General features: G+C 42.4%; 2 long non-coding RNA genes and 1 pseudogene across 4 annotated transcripts in view; all 3 read right to left on the reverse strand.

The window, feature by feature from the left end:
- Positions 1-922: 922 nt before the first annotated feature.
- Positions 923-14,445, reverse strand: LOC129048815 (uncharacterized). 3 transcript variants are annotated; one of them, XR_008511488.2, is made up of 4 exons: positions 13,696-14,445; positions 4,529-4,672; positions 2,149-2,268; positions 923-1,127 (listed from the first exon to the last, which is right to left on the reverse strand). It is a non-coding gene; the product is annotated as an uncharacterized LOC129048815 (long non-coding RNA). The 3 variants fall into 3 exon arrangements; XR_010141760.1 differs by lacking the exon at positions 4,529-4,672 and having other exon boundaries at positions 13,696-14,434; XR_008511486.2 differs by lacking the exons at positions 4,529-4,672; positions 13,696-14,445 and adding an exon at positions 13,281-13,689 and having other exon boundaries at positions 926-1,127.
- LOC129048814 (E3 ubiquitin-protein ligase RNF181-like) lies at positions 8,254-11,043 on the reverse strand (annotated as a pseudogene).
- A 201-nt stretch (positions 14,446-14,646) lies between the features above and the next one.
- The window catches only part of LOC129048816 (uncharacterized), a 43,087-nt gene continuing 42,713 nt past the window's right edge, over positions 14,647-15,020 (reverse strand). Inside the window, exon 4 of the long non-coding RNA XR_008511489.1 lies at positions 14,647-14,908. This is a non-coding gene — a long non-coding RNA (uncharacterized LOC129048816). The remainder of the gene's footprint in view (positions 14,909-15,020) is intronic.

The following is a 15,020-nucleotide window of genomic DNA, read 5'->3' on the forward strand; positions in this document are numbered from 1 at the left end:
GCTCACTGCAACCTCTGCTCCTAGGCTCAAGCAATCCTCCCACCTCAGCCTTCCAAGTAGCTGGGACCACAGGTATGTGCCACCACTCCCGGCTGATTTATGTATTTTTTGTAGAAATGAGGTTTCACCATGTTGCCCAGGCTGGTCTCAAACTCCTGGGCTCAAGTGATCCCCCACCTTTGCCTCCCAAAGTGCTGGGATTACAGACATGAGCCACTGCACCCAGCCCTCCAAAGAGTTTTTAAATTACCACTTTAACCTTCTCTCATTGTCCCAGAAGTCTGAAAAACAGCAACAACAAAAACCCCTCCTCCTATTATCATGGAATCCTTGGGATGTGGCTTTGCCAGCCAGAAATCTCTGTGGCTGGTGGTGCCTTCTGCCCAAGTTTTGCTTGGGCCCACTAGTTTCCTTCTGCCCACTCAGCCTGGCAGGCTGCACTCAGCTCATGCTACCAGCCCGGATCCCACACCTGCCAAGGGTAAGCCAGGCGTAGAGCAGCAAGGGGTGCATAAGCGAGCGAGTGTGGGGTCTGGCCACTGCACACAGCCAGGCATATCAGCTGTGGCAGGTTGGGCAGCTCCAGGAGCCAGCATGGGCACTGGCCCCCCGCGAGGCTGCGGCTGGACCAGGCATACCACGAGCAGCTTCCACTGCTGGTACCAGGGAATGTGGTGGCTCCCAGAAGCTTGGCGACACCAGGAACTGCAGAGTCCCAAAGAGGGTGTCACAGCCCTGGTTCGGGGAGCTCCTAGGTCTGGACTCCCCAAAGGGCCACAGTTCTTCTCTCCTCATCACCCACAACATGGCAAATTAGATGTGTGTTTCAGCCCTGTTTATGTTACAGCTCTTTCAGTTCCACCATTCAGCGGGTCCCAAATTCTTGTCCCTCATCCAGGAAGAATGAGGTATGCAGACAACTGGAGGGTGAGCAAGGCAAAGAGGTGCTTTATTGAGTGACAGTACAGCTCTCAGGAGACCTAAAGTGGATGACTCCTTTCTGCAGGCAGGTTGTCCCAATGAGTGCAGCTCTCAGCGGAGAGGAGAACTGGAGTGGGTAGCTCTTATCTGCAGGCAGGTCATCCTGTTGTCTGCCTGAGTCTGGCTGAGTCCTTGGTTTTTATGGGCTTCAGAGGGGAGAAAGTGCATGCTGATTGGTCCTTTGGTGGCCATAGGCGGGCCCAGAAAAAGCGTGGTAACTTCTCACTCTGGTCCACTGAACTGGCAGCCCAGCCCCCAGGCTTCAAGTTGCCCCTGACTTGAAGGTGGGGGCTTCATCGAGACCTACCCCTTTCTGCCCAGGAGACTACCTCCTGCTGCTGTCAACCTGCCATCCACAGCACCCATGGCACCCAGGCTGTGTGTGGTGTCTGCAGGCCCACACTGAGCTGCCCTCAGCCTCCCTCCCATGCTCGTTGGTGTCCAAAGTCCAGAGGGACCTGAGGGAATAGGGGGCTGGCATGTCAGTGCTGCCCTGAGTGCAGGCACACCTGGCCAGGTCACAACAGCACCTAGGCTCAGCCTCAACTTTGCTCCAAAATCAGAGTGGGCACTTGGAGTGGGGAGAGGCCAGGCAGTGGGATCAGGCACTTCTGAGCCTGCAGAGGCAGGAGCTTCCCACGTCTCTGAGAGTACAGGGATGCCCAGGTCTGCAGCTGTGGCTGGGTGGCTGCAGCTGTGCCTGGGGGGGCGGGGCTCCTGCCCTGCCATCTTGGAAGGGGGCAGGGCTCCCATCTGTTTCCTGCTCCTGCTGGCTCTCTGGAGCACACAGCCCGGCTGCAGCTGGCGTCTTTGCAGCTGCCACTCCAGACAGGGCATTGCTGCCATCACTATTGCCTAATTTTGGATGATTCTCAAATCAACCCTGAGTTATACAGGAAGACTTCCTAAATAACATGGCTTGATTGGGAAGCCTCCCTTCCCACAAACTTCTGTTTCTAATCATTATTTCTGTATTACCCCTTCCCCACCTCGTTCCCATACCCATCAGTCTATGTAATGATAAAAAGTTGTAACAAAAATGAAATTTCCAGCAAATCCTAAAGTTAAAACTAAGCTAATACTGTAAAAGCTATTAGTATTTATTGCATACTGTACAGGCACTGCTGAATAGGCAGCCAGGATCATGTGTCTGTCATATTGGCTTACCATGGCTGGTCCTGGGTTTTGGGGGATGTGTGAGGTTCCTGTTCCAAGACTTCATAGCCCAGTCAATTTATGGAATGCCTACTGTTTTTGAAGTAGTGTGGCACGCCTTTAATTGTGGATCTAGATGATATAAGTAAATAAAAATCTACTTGAGAAGTAATGTATGAAATGTCTTGAAAATAATATAATATGCAAAAGAGAATAAAACAATACATACTCGTCTTCTACCTGCAAACTGTCAACTACTCCGTTTAATTGTATCGTCATTCATTCATTTCCTCCACGATCTGTGTCAAGTGTTGGTTTTTCCAGCTTTTCTGTCTTCCCTGAGGTAGTTGGACAGAAGTCCTCCATCTACTACCTACTCATACAACCCAGCACCTCACATTCATGTTTTCTGTTTCAAAAGCTTCATTAATTCTGTTGCGTGCTCTAGCCCTATGTTTTATGAGTAAGTGTATTTGTTTTGTTATCTTATTTCCTTCACATTCCACATCAAGTCCTATTACTTCCATCTCTGAAATATTTCCTGTATCTGACCACTTCTCAACCCTACTCCAAGCCTCCACCCTGTCTTTACTCAACAACTGGATTTCCTGCCTATACACTTGCCTGCCTACACAGTAGCTGAAGTGAACTTGGTTTTTAAAAACTTTTTTTTTGTGAAATATGCATATAGAGGAATACATAAAACATATATGTACAATTATATGAATTATTATAAAGCAAATACCACATAAGCACCATCCAGATCAAGAAATAGAATATTTCCAAAACTCTAGAGGTCTTGCCCCACTCACCCCTTCCCAATATTACTCTCATCTCCCTTATAAAGATAACCATACTCCTGACTTGTCTTTCTTTATAGTTTTATTTTTTATTATGCATTGCTAAATACTAAAGTCTTCCCTGGTTTTGAACTTTTTATAAATGAAATTATGTAATATGTATTGTGTCTGATTAATTGAATATTGTTTTTAAAAATTAAGGTTCAGGCCAGGCACAGTGGCTCACGCCTGTAATCCTAGCACTTTGGAAGGCGGAGACAGGCAGATTACCTGAGGTCAGGAGTTCGAGACCAGCCTGGCCAACATGTTGAAACCCCGTCCCTACTGAAAATACAAAAATTAGCCAGGTGTGTTGGCGGGCACCTGTAACCCCAGCTACTCAGGAGGCTGAGGCAGGAGAATTGCTTGAACCTGAGGGCGGAGGTTGCAGTGAGCAGAGATCGTGCCATTGCACTCCAGCCCAGGCAACAAGAGCAAAACTCATTCTCAAAAAAAAAAAAAATTTATGTATGTGTATGAGGCTGTAGCTTATTCATTTTTCTTCTATAAAATGCCCTTTTGTGGATATGTCACTTTTTTTTCTTTTGAGACAGTGTCTCATTCTGTCACCCAGGTTGGAGTGCAGTGGCACAATCATGACTCACTGCAGCCTCAATCTCTGTGGCCTCAAGTGATCTTCCCAGCTCAGCCTCCCAAGTAGCTGGGACTACAGGTGTGCACCACCACACCTGGCTGATTTTTAAAATGTTTGTAGGGCAGGATGTTACTATGTTGCCTAGGCTGGTCCCAAACTCCTGGGCTCAAGCAATCCTCCCACCTCCACTTCCCAAAGTGCTGGGATTATAGGTATGGGCCACTATGTCCAGCCAGATATATCACATTTTATTTATCCATTCTACTGTCAAATTTTTGGGTTGTCTCAAATTTGAGATATTATGAATAATGCTGCTGTGAACATTCTTGTACACATCTCCCAGGTCATATGTCCAAGTATTTCTATAGCTCTCTCCCTCTCTCCCTCCTTCCCTCCTTTCCTCCCTCCCTCCCTCCCTCTCTCCCTTCTTTCCTTTCTTCCTTCCATGTGAATACAAAATTATTCCAACTCCATTTATTGGAAAGACTATCCTCTCCTTCCCTTTTTGTAATGTCATCTTTGAAATAAACCAAGTGTCTGGGCCAGGTGCGGTGGCTCACCCCTGTAATCCCAGCAATTTGGGAGGCTGAGGCAAGCAGATCACCTGAGGTCGGGAGTTTGAGACCAGCCTGACCAACATGGAGAAACCCAATCTCTACTAAAAATACAAAAAAATTAGCCGGGCATGGTGGTGCATGCCTGTAATCCCAGCTACTCAGGAGGCTGAGGCAGGAAAATTGCTTGCACCTGGGAGGCAGAGGTTGCGGTGAGCCGAGATGGCACCATTGTACTCCAGCCTGGGCAACAAGAGCGAAACTCCGTCTCAAAACAAACAAAACAAAAACAAGTGTCTCTATATGCATGGGTGTATTTCTGGGCTCTTCTATTACATTCGTCTATTTACCTATCCATTTTTCTATTTGTGCTGCTTGTAATAATATCACACTGCTTTAATTACCGTGAGTTTATAGTAAGTCTTATGTCGAATACAGCAAGTGCCTCCTTCTCACCTTCTTGCTTTTCCTCCTCCTCCTCCAAGAGTAGCTTGCTATTCTTAATCTTTTGCATTCTCCTATACATTTTAGAGTTCGTTTGTCAAGTTCTACAGAAAAAACTGCAGTTATTTTGAATGGTATTGCATTGAATCTATGGACCAATTTGAGAACTGACATTTGTACAGTAATCACCCTTAGAGTCCTTGGAAATGGTATAAACCTTCATTTATTTAGTCTTTAGTCTCTCAATAAAGTTGCATTATTTACTTCATAAAGGTCTTACACATTTTTGTTCAGTTTGTTCCTAGGTAGTTGATTTTTTAAAATGTTTTTGTAAGTGGTATCATTTTTAAATTTTATTTTCTATTTTTTTTCTTTTGAGACACGGTCTTGCCCTGTCACCCAGGCTGGAGTGCAGTGGTGTGAACATGGCTCGCTGCAGCCTCAACCTCTGGGGCTCAAGCAAACCTCCTGCTGCAACCTCCCAAGTAGCTGGGTCTACAGGCATGCACCAACACATCTGGCTAATTTCTAATTGTTTTTGCTGGTATATAAAAATACTAATTAATTATCTTATTTTGTATCTAGTAATCCTGATGGAGCAGTTGATTAAAATTGTGTATCATTGCATGTCATTCTCTTTTTAAAAATCCAAGCCTAGTGAGACCCTGTCTCTACAAAAAGTTTTTTTTTTTTTTAATTAGCTGGGCATGGTGGTGCACATCTGTACTTGCAACTACTCGGTAGGCTGAGGTGGGAGGATTGCTTGAGCCTGGGAGGTTGAAGCTGCAGTGAGCCATGATCGAGCCACTACACTCCAGCTTGGGTGACAGAGCAAGACCCTGTTTCAAAAACAAACAAAAAAATCCACCAATGGCTTTCCCTTGGAATGATATAATCCAAACTCTTTGCCATGCCTGTGGTGGTTTTAAAACATGTCTGCACATTGTTTGACATTCTCCCAGGAAGAAACTAATTGAGTCTATATTTCCTCCCCTTGAATGTGGGTGGGTCTTGGTGACTACCTTGATAAACCGAATGCTATACAAGTGACACTGTGACTTTCCAAGGCTAGATTTGAAAATACCCTACAGCTTCTGGCAGTTTCTCTTGAGATACTTGCTCAGAAACATTTCATCTACCATGTAAGAAGTTAGGCTATCCTAAGTGTACATGGAGAGACCACAAAGAGAACAAGAAAGATAGCCAATGAACCAGAAATATTCCAGCCTCCAATTGTTTTTCTGCCTACTCCAGGCTCCAGACTTGTGAATGAAGAACGGTTGAGATGACCCCAGCCCCAGCCACCACCTGATGACAACCATATCAGAGATCCTAAGAGCTGCCTAGCTGACCCCAGGCACCCCCAGATTTGTGAGCAAAATGAATTGTTGTTGTATGTTCTAACTCACTAAATTCTGGGGTATTTGTACGTAGTGATGGATATTTGGAACAACAATCTGTAAGGCCCTTTTTACTCTGAGCTTAACCTACTGTGCAAACTTCATCTACCACCTCAAATATGCCCCAGCCACCCTGACCTCATCTGCCCCATCAAGCGAGCCAAACTTATTTCTGTTTTGGAGCATTTGGAGTTGTCATATCTCCTTATCTTAGAACACTCTTATCTTAGCTCTTCCAGTGACAATCCCCTTCTTGTAATTCATCTCCTCACGACCCCAGAGAGGCCTGTTACCATTTTGTCAACAGCACCTATTTTCAGAAAACACTTGTTTATGCATATTAATTTTTTTCATGTATTTATTGTCTGCATTTTCTTTCTGGCATGTAAGCTGTTTGAAGCCGAGGACTTTGTCTGTTTTGTTCACTTCCAATAGATCCAGCACTTAGAAGAATGCCAGGCAGGCTTTCCCCACCAACCAAGATGGAATAACAGGGAAAAGACATACCCTTCTATCTTCAATAATTGGAAACCCAGACAAAGTTTATGAAATGCTGGTTTTCAAGACATAGGACATCAGACAATCAAGGGCAGTAAACACTGAGATGGGAAACAAACAAGGTGAGTACTGCAATTGCCCAACATTACTAGCTGGAAAGAGTTTCCCGACCACGGCAGAGGGAGGAGGACCCTTGGAGGTTCTGTGGTGTCCCTGAGTTGAGGAGACAAAGTTGAAATTCCAGAGTGGTCAAGGCAGCTGGAGTTTGTAGAGCAGAGTACCAGAGAGAAAATAGATGCACAGAGAGAACCTCAGAGATCTGCAAAAGATCTCAGCTCTTCAGCTGTGCACATATCAGTACATGCATGTGACAAAGCACCCCAAGGCCAGGGGAAGAATCACCTGCAAGTATGAAGAGAAATACTTGGAGCACATACAAACCAGGAATAATTTCAGTTCTCACCAGCCAAATTGGAAGACCCCATAGATAACGGGAATTAGGTAGAGCAGGGGTCCCCAACCTCCAGGGGCACTGACCAGTACTGTCCATGGCCTGTTAGGAACTGGGCCGCACAGCAGGAGGTGAGCGGCAGGCTAGCCAGCAAACCTTCATCTGTATTTATAGCTCCCATCACTTGCATTACTCCCCATCACTCTCCATCACTTGCGTTACCACCTGAGCTCCACCTCCTCTCAGATCAGCAGCAGCATTAGATTCTCACAGGAGCGTGAACCCTATTGTGAACTGCACGTGCGAGGGATCTAGGTTGAGCGCTGTTTATGAGAATCTAACGCCTGATGATCTGAGGTGCAGCTGAGGCAGTGTTGCTAGGAGGTAGGTATTTTGTTGCTGAGGAGTGGAAGCAAATACAGATTAACATTAGCAGAGAGGGTTGACTGTACAGAGACCATAATAAAACAGTTGCCTCCAGACTCATATCAAAACCCTATCAGTGAGTGGCAAGTGACAATTAAGCTGCATCTGGTGGCAGACTTTATAGAGGCAAGTGAGTCGATGTATTTCAATTGCACAGCTGTATCTGGTGGCAAGTTTTAAGTCAGAATCTGACACTTAATTTAGTCTGTGCATGACCTGCCCATTATTTTATTTACCACTTCTGTCTGTGCCGCTTTCCTACACTGAACACTTGTCTCAGTCACAGTTTTGGTAAGCCCACAAGCTAAGGCTAGCTAAAATGAGTAAAAAGCAGACATCACTGGAGAGCTTCTTTGAAAATCAGAGACACCCAATGATGAGACAGCAGAAGACTCTAAGACTGCCAACAAAAAGAAAGCTGCACTTAAAAGAAAATACCAGACTGGGCGTGGTGGCTCACACCTGTAATCCTAACACTTTGGGAGGCTGAAGCGGGTGGATCACTTGAGGCCAGGAGTTTGAGACCAGCCTAGCCAACATGGTGAAACCCATGTTTCTAAAAAAAAAAAAAAAAAAATTATCCGGGAATGGTGGTGCGTGCCGGTAATCTCAGCTACTCAGGAGGCTGAGGCAGGATAATCTCTTGAACCCAGGAGGCAGAGGTTGCAGTGAGCTGAGACTATGCCACTGCACTCCACTGCAGGCTGGGTGACAGACCGAGACTCTGTCTCAAAAAAAAAAAAAAAAAAGAAAATGCCCAAAGTTCTACTTAAATTATGGGTTAATTGCAACAGGTGATTCACATTCTCTAAGCCCACTTTGTATATTACGGGATGACCCAGTATTCAAGGAAGCCATGAAAACTTCAAAACTGCTTCACCACCTGGAGACCAAACACCCTGCATTAAAAGACAAGCCTTTGGGGTTTTTCTAAAGAAAAAACATGAACACGGAGAACAGAAGTAATTATTGAAGACCACTACTTCATTAAGTGTGTCTGTACTGAGAGCATCGTTCGTAGTGGCTAACCACGTTATTAAAGCTAAGAAGCCCTTTAGTATTGGTGAAGAGTTGATCCTGCCTGCTACTAAGGACATTTGTCATGAACTTCTAGGAAAGGCTGCTGTTCAAAAGGTGGCACATGTTCCTCTTTCAGCTAACACCATAACTAGAAGAATGGATGAAATAGCAGAGAATATTGAGGCACAATTGTTAGAGAGGATTAATGAGTCACCGTGCTACACAATCCTCAAAAGGGTTTTGTCCCAGAAATAGACTCATACATATATGATCAGTGATTTTCAACAATGGTACAAAGGCAAGTCAGTGCAGAAAAAATAATCTCTTCAACAAATGGTGCAGGAACAATTGGATATCCATAAAATGAACTCGGATCCACGCTTTGCACCATATGCAAAAATTGACTCAAAATAGGTATAGGTCCTAGACCTAAATGTAAAAACCTAAAACTCTAAAATTTCTCAGAAAAAAATGGGATAAAATCTTTGTGGTCTTGGATTAGGCAAAGATATTTTCTTGTGTTTGTGGGTAAAGAAACCTTTAATAAGGGTTCAAGGTGTAAGAGGAGGACCTTGTAGAGAGCCAGCGCTTAGCCCCAGCCTCCTCATATGCGCATGGCTCTGTAGAGGTTCTCCAGACAATGCTGCTGCTGCTGTTTCGAGCCTTATCTCCTCTGTGCTCCTCACAAGTGTCGTTATCAGCGGGCAGCTCCTGGCAGCACAAGGGACAGGGATTTGTCTTGCTTAGCCGGGGCAAAATGCAGTTAGAATGGAAAAGCTAATGGCAAGGCATCCCAACGACAGTCTCCTCCTCCTCAAGCACATGAGGCACTTGTGTGTGTCTCTCAGCCTGAGAGCTCCTGATGACTGTCCTGGGAAGGTTCCCAACCACACTGTCTTGGCAGCTGGTGGAGGCAGGTGGTAATTCCAATTTACTACCATCCCCAAGTCTTCAAAATCCATCCTATTGAAAAGTGATCTGGTGAGCTCCAGCAGCATGTGGGTTAGGATCTCCTGCTTGGGGTTCAACAGCTTGCAGTCTTGTTCATTGAAATAGGCTGTCATAGCTGCTCAGCTCTCTGACATATCTCTCAGACTGGCAAAGATATTAGGTCTGACACCAAAAGTACAATCCATAGAAGAAAAAGGATGGATACATTGGACTTCATTAAAATTAAGAATGTTTTCTCCTTGAAAAATAATGTTAAGAGAATAAAAAGATAAGCCACAAACTCGGAAAAAAAAGTCATTGTAAATTACATATCTGATAAAGTACTTGAACCCAAAATATGCACAGGAATCTCAAAACTCAATAATAAGAAAAACAATCCAATTTAAGAAATTATTTTAACATGCATTTTACAGAAGAAGATACACAGATAGCAAATAAGCCCACAAAAAGATATTGAATATTGTTGACCATTGGGAAAATGCAAATTAAAATGAGATACCATTACACACCTATCAGAATGTCTAATATTAAGAAGACTAATCATACTACCTGATGAGGATTTGGAACAACTGGAACTCTCACACCCTGCTGATAGATAAATGCACAACCACTTTGGAACACAGTTTGGCAGTTTTTAAAAAAGTTATACATCTGCCTTATGCCCCAGCCATACAATTTTTAGACATTTCTCAAGGGAAATGAAAGCATATGTTCATTCAAAGATATACATGCATATTCATTGCAGCTTTATTTGTAATAGCCAAAAGCTGGAAACAGCCGAAATGTCCAGCAACAAAAGAATGGATAAACAAATTGTGGTATATTTACTACCTAGCAGTTGAAAGAAATAAACCTCTGACACACACAAGCTGGATTAAAAAAGAAGAGGAAATGAATTATTAATACATATAATAAAGATTACTCTCAAAATAATTATGGTAAGTCAAAGAAGTCAGACCCTGCTCCCTAAGAGTATATACTTCATGATTCAATTTCTATACAATTCTATAAAATGCAAATTAATATATGATAACAAAAAGTGATTGCCTGGAAATGGTGAGAGGACAGAGGGGCCAGAATCAGCCAGGATTACAAAGATGCACAAGGAAACTTTTGAGGGTGGTGGATATCTTGAGTGTGGTGATAGTTTTAGAGTTGTATGCCTATGTTAGAAGCTATCAAATTGTACACTGTAAGTATGTACACTTTGTTGTATATTAATTATGCCTTAATAAAGTTATTATAAAAAGTAGTTCCAGGCAATAGTAGACACTCAATAAACATTTATAAACTAGGCATTGACTTTCTTGGACTGTGACTTTTTAGCAGTTAGGGATTGATTATTCCGTACATGTTTATGTAATACCTGGCAAAATACCATGCTGGAGTAAGTGCTCAATAAATGCTATTTTAAGAATGTTATCAGCCAAGCCTGGTGGCTCATGCCTGTAATCCCAGCACTTTGGGAGGCCGAGGTGGGCGGATCAGATCTGAGGTCAGGAGTTCGAGACCAGCCTGGCCAACATGGTGAAACCCTGTCTCTACTAAAAATACAAAAAATTAGCTGGGCATGGTGGCACATGCCTGTAATCCCAACTACTTGGGAGGCTGAGGCAGGGGAATCACTTGAACCCGGGAGGTGGAGGTCGCAGTGAGCTGAGATAGCACCATTGCACTCCAGCCTGGTAAACAAGAGCAAAACTCTATCTCAAAAAAAAAAAGAATGTTATCATCTGTTACATATCCATCAAATTCATGTCATTTAAGTGACACTAAAGATAATATATTTTTTCTGACAAAATGTTTAACTTCATTAGCAATTTAAAAATACAAATTAAAATAATGAAATACTGTTTTTAACCTTTCAGTTTGCAAATAATTTTAAATGATAGAATAAGAATGTTATTTTATATTTGGAAGAACAAAAGAAGCCATTTCCATTCCTAAAGCATGTTATGGATGGGCATTGTGACTCATGCCTGTAATCCCAGCACTTTGGGAGGCGGAGGTGGGTGGATCACTTGAGGTCAGGAGTTCGAAACCAGCCTGGCCAACATGGTGAAATCCCATCTCTACAGGCATGGTGGCGTGCACCTGTAATCCCAGCTACTTGGGAGGGTGGGACACGAGAATCACTTGAACCCAAGGGGTCAGAGGTTGTAGTAGCCTTGATGCCACCACTGCAGACCAGCCTGGGCAACAGAGCAAGACTCCATCTCAATAAATAAATAAATAGAGCATGTTATCGTACCTACTTGACAAGAGATTGGGAAAATAGGTGCTCTCTTTTACTCTACTAATAAGATGTAAACTGGGAGAAATTTTCTGTTGGACAATTTTAATAAATATCAAAAGCTTCAACAACATAAAAACCCTTTGATCCAACTGTCCCACTTCTAGAAATGTATGCTAAGAAAACAAGACTGCACACAAAGATTTAGTCACAAGATTGTTCATCATGATACTGTTGATAATATCAAAAATTAGAATTGACCTACAAAGCCAGCAGTAAGAGACTGGTTAATAAACACTGCTATGTTCCATGAAATATTATTCTGACATAAAAAATGGTATAGTAAATGAACTAACTTAGTTCAAAATAACAGGTTTGTTTAAGCCAGTTGTAGTCTGTAGTCTCAGCTATTCAGGAGGCCAGCCCTGGGCAACATAGTGAGACCATGTTCCTAAATAATAATAATAATAACAATAGGCTTGTTAAAAGAATGAAAAGACAAGCCACAGACTGGGAGAAAATATATGCAAAATACAAATCTGATAAAGGACTTGCATCTAAAATACACAATGAACTCTTAAAACTCAACAATAAGAATTACAAACAATTCAATTTCCTAATATAAGCAAAAGATCTATACAAAGATGATAAACAGATGAAAACTATGAACATGGAAAGATGTCATTAGGGATTGGTATACGGAAACAACAATGAATTACCACTATACGCCTATAAAAATGAGTAAAATGCGAAACATTTTACTCATTTTGCATTTGACAACACCCAACGCTGACAACACCCAATGCTTTACATTTTACTCATTTTGCACTGACAACACCCAATGCTGGCGAGGATGTGGAGCAACAGGAGCTCTCATTCATGGCTGGTAGAAATGCAAAATGTACAGTCACAAAGCTAACATGGTCTTACCATGTGATCCAGCAATAGTGCTTATGTCCACACAAAAACCTGTACATGAATTTTCAAAACAACTTTATCTGTAGTTACCAAAACCAGAAAGGAAGGAAGATGCCCCTTAATAGAAGAGTGGATAAACAAACTGTGGTATACTCACACAATGGAATAGTATTTGATAAAAAGAAATGAGCTAACAAGCCATGAGAAAACATGAGAGAAACTTAAATACATATTCCTAAGTGAGAGAAGCCAGTCTGAAAGATTATGTTTCCTACTAGATGACATTCTGGAGGAGGTAAAACTATAAGGACAGTAAAAAGACCAGTGGTTACCATGGGGGAGGAGGAGAGGGATTAAGGGATAGAGCACAGGGGAATTTTAGGACAGTAAAACTCTTTTGTGTGATACTGTAATGGCGGATATGTAACATACATTTGTTAAACCCCATAGCATAGAACTATACAACCTAAAAAGTGAACCCTAATGTAAATGATGGATCTTAGTTAATACTAATGTATCAGTATTGGTTCATCAGTTGTAACAAAGGTACTATACACTAAAGCAAGATGTTAATAATAGGGGAAACTGTGTGGGGTGCTGGGCGGGGGGTGTCGGTGGGGGACTGTCCGTACTGCTGCTCAATTTTTCTATAAATTCAAAACTGCTCTAAGAAATAAAGCTTATTAAAATTTTTTTAAATAGCCTTACATTTGTTAATTCGAAAAAGGGCTGAAATAAATATGCAACTGGTTTTAGTACTGGCTAGACTGAATGCTGGTTTTTTGTTTTGTTGTTGTTTATCTTTGTTTTCTTACCTAGAAAGAAGTGATGGTCTTGTGATTTTTAAGAAAGGAAAATCAGTTTTTCAAAAAAGGAGTATTGGAAGAAATCATGCAATAGTGTTTCCTCCCTTCCACGGTGCAGCCCACCCTGGGCCACTGTAACACTGAAGGTAGTCTGTGTCACATTTGTTGCCCAGTGGGGACATAATGCCTACCTCATAGGAAAGAATGAGGCATAAATAAGGTAATTCATGAAGGGTACTTTGCATGGAGCCTGGTACTACTAAACACAAAGAAAGATCACTGATGCTGTTTCCTCTCATCCGCATGGAAGGGCTCCCATCCCCAAACCCACTCCTATCCAACACTGATAGCCTTGTCACACTATCTGACTTGGAACCACCAGTAGCAATCTCATCATGCCCTTTTACCCATTGAAGAGCCTCACCATGAGAAGCCCAGGAATCTGAGGACACTCTAAGTGTTCTGGAATTTAGTAACCAAGAGACTCTGCAAATTCTCTTTTCTGATTCTGTTACTCACCCCTTCCAAAATCCTCTGGTATTCAGGGTAGGTGATAAAAAAAAAAAAAAAAAAAAAAAAAAATCCCTATGTCCTCAATCTCTTATCTGATCATTCTTTACACTTTCTGGCTCTTACTCAAACTTGGCTGTCTCATTTCCCCCTCAGCCCTTGTGAGTGAGGGCTATTACTTCTCAGCTCACTGGTTCCTTCCTTTCTTTGTAGTATCCATTTGGCAAAACCACAATCCTGTTTAAATCCAACTGTCTGCCTATGTCACGCCTGCACCATATAACTGCTTATGGCTAGAAAAAAACCACAAAACTATGCCGACTGGTCTTCCTTTCAATTAGATGTGACCATAGATTTCAAGTGAGCTCTTAATGTGGCTCAGCAACCATTTCGTTTCTGGTATTAATTCATTCTCTCACCCTCCTATAGAACTATGTTTTGCCTTTGGCCACCTCAAACTTTGAAAATCTGTTTCTCCAATCTTCATTCTTAGCTCATCATCTTTCTTCTTGTTTCACTGAAAAAGAAATGGAAAGGATTAGAATCAAAGCTCCCAACACATTTATTTACCTGCATGGTGTACCTCTAGTTAGTACTAGTTAGTAGTCTGTACTTTTAGCTAAGATCAATGCCTTTGCTTAAGCACTAAATGCTATCATCTCTACCTACAAGGACATTGTTCCAGAAAGTTTCTCTTCTAACTCCTTCAGCAGCAGTTGTTTTTCCCTTATGTTGGATCATTCTTATCAGTATATCATGCTTTCATTATTTTTGTCTCATTAAAAAAAATCTCAAAACCTACCCTCTTCCTCCAGCTACTGTCCAATTTCTCTCCCTTTAAAAAAAGATAGAGCATGGCTGGGCACTCTGGCTAATCCCAGCACTTTGGGAGGCCAAGGCTGGCGGATCACCTGAGGTCAGGAGTTGGAGACCAGCCTGGCCAACATGGCGAAACCCCGTCTCTACTAAAAATACAAAAATGAGCTGGGTGTGGTGGCACATGCCTGTAATCTTAGCTCCTTGGTCGGCTGAGGCAGGAGAATTGCTTGAACCCGGGAAGCGGAGGTTGCAGTGAGCCAAGATTTGTGCCACTGTATTCCAGCCTGGGTGACAGAGTGAGACTCCATCTAAAGAAAAAAAAAAAGATATAGCTACTTTATTAAATTTTTTAATATTTTATTTACTTTTTTCTTTATTAAACCATATAATTGGCCAACTTAAAGTGTACATTTTGATGAT

This window comes from Pongo abelii, chromosome 9, assembly GCF_028885655.2.
Source record: "Pongo abelii isolate AG06213 chromosome 9, NHGRI_mPonAbe1-v2.0_pri, whole genome shotgun sequence".
Classification (NCBI taxonomy): domain Eukaryota; kingdom Metazoa; phylum Chordata; class Mammalia; order Primates; family Hominidae; genus Pongo; species Pongo abelii.